Source organism: Cryptotermes secundus, unplaced genomic scaffold (genome assembly GCF_002891405.2).
Source record: "Cryptotermes secundus unplaced genomic scaffold, Csec_1.0 scaffold236, whole genome shotgun sequence".
NCBI classification, from domain to species: Eukaryota; Metazoa; Arthropoda; class Insecta; order Blattodea; family Kalotermitidae; genus Cryptotermes; species Cryptotermes secundus.
The window spans coordinates 751,875-753,370 of NW_019738958.1; the positions used below are offsets into that span (position 1 = coordinate 751,875).

A 1,496-nucleotide genomic window follows, 5' to 3' on the forward strand; every position below is an offset into this window, starting at 1 on the left:
AATATAAATAATATACATTTGGCTGTAAAATCTAAAGTCTTTACAACTACAGCAGCTGTTCCTACTTTAAAATATTTTTAGTTAATTTGTTAAGATTCTATTGGAATTCGAAAACCAGGCTGGTTCCTGTCATCGCTCTTATTATTTCTTTTGACAGGGGCAGAATGTGTGCCACCTTGTCGTTCTCAAGAAGAGGGTTCTTTAATGTTGTCCTGTGTGTGTTTGTGACCCACTGTGTTGCTTTTACTCAACTGTATTGATGTGAAAGTTGTCCCTCTGAAGATGGTCTCTGAAGACTGAAACATGTAAGGGTATGAATAATTGAAATAAGAAAATTATAACTATTCGCACTGAATGGAACTATTTATCTTTTTCAGAAATGAGTACCAGGAATTTTCGTGGGGGGTAAAGTGTGGCCGGTGTGTAAGGCTGACAACCTCACCGCCATCGATGATCCGATTTTCTAGAAAATGTGGGAGCCTTAATGTCTCACAACCATATGGGCCTCCACGGTCTGTTACAGGGATAGCTTGGCGCATAAGGCTGACAACCTCACCGCCAACTGTGAGCCGATTGTCTGGAAAATATGGGAGCATCGACGTCTCACAATCCTATGGACCTCCACGGTCTGTTACAGGGATAACTTTACTTTTTCTTTTTTACTGTATAGTGTCTTGGTGTGTAATGAGTGTCACTCATGAAGAATGCCATCTTCTGGGATGTGGCACTGTATAGATATTGTGTAAACCGATGTTTTAGAGGAGCGTATCGCCTCCATCTTCAGGGTATAGAAATCCACAAGCGAGGAAGTAGCATGAGCAGGTGGCAGCAATTTAAGTCACCTAAGTTGTCCTGTAGCTGTCAAGTCTTCTCCGCAGCAGGCCTTAGGGACGAGAGTTGTCATAGGCACAAGGATTGGCCACTTGCTTTGATTATGGAGTAGCGTAGGAGATTTTGAAGGGTAAACAATATTTGAGCTTTGAATACTTTGTCATCTTCTCTATGACTGGATTGCAAGTCTCGTCTTGTGTCTCTGGATTGACCCACTTGAGTATTAGGGAGATGTGCATGATGGTCAAGACAGGACGAAGTAAGCAAGCAAGACTAATTAATGAATTAGTATACAGTACTGCAGTATCTTTTTCAGAGATGATGAAAAGTTGGGCATCGCGAGTGCTACAGTGGTCCAACCTCAGACTTCAAAGAAAAGGAGGGCTTCAAACCAAATGTTAAACTCGACTACATTGATGATGATGGACACGTACTTAATGCAAAGGAGGCTTTCAGGTTAGCACAGATAATAGCAAATCTGTTTTTAAGATAGGTCACACTGTGGAGGGTAGCCTGTTCAATGGTAGTACATTCTTTAGAGCAGAAAAAGTTTCCACAGTAACTGCCATTTTAAGAAAAGAAAAAAAATCCAAGGAGGAAGCAGTTTTTCAGTGGAAACAGACAAGATTATGGGAGTACCATGTTTATCATCCATGTGTGCCATC

The 1,496-nt window shown here is 41.2% G+C and overlaps 1 long non-coding RNA gene across 2 annotated transcripts in view; it reads left to right on the top strand.

The window, feature by feature from the left end:
* Positions 1-589: 589 nt before the first annotated feature.
* Positions 590-1,496, top strand: part of LOC111871400 — a 4,360-nt gene continuing 3,453 nt past the window's right edge. Inside the window, exons 1-2 of one of the 2 annotated variants that reach the window (XR_004513771.1) lie at positions 590-626; positions 1,148-1,287. This is a non-coding gene — a long non-coding RNA (uncharacterized LOC111871400). The other variant, XR_002844015.2, reaches the window with a different exon arrangement.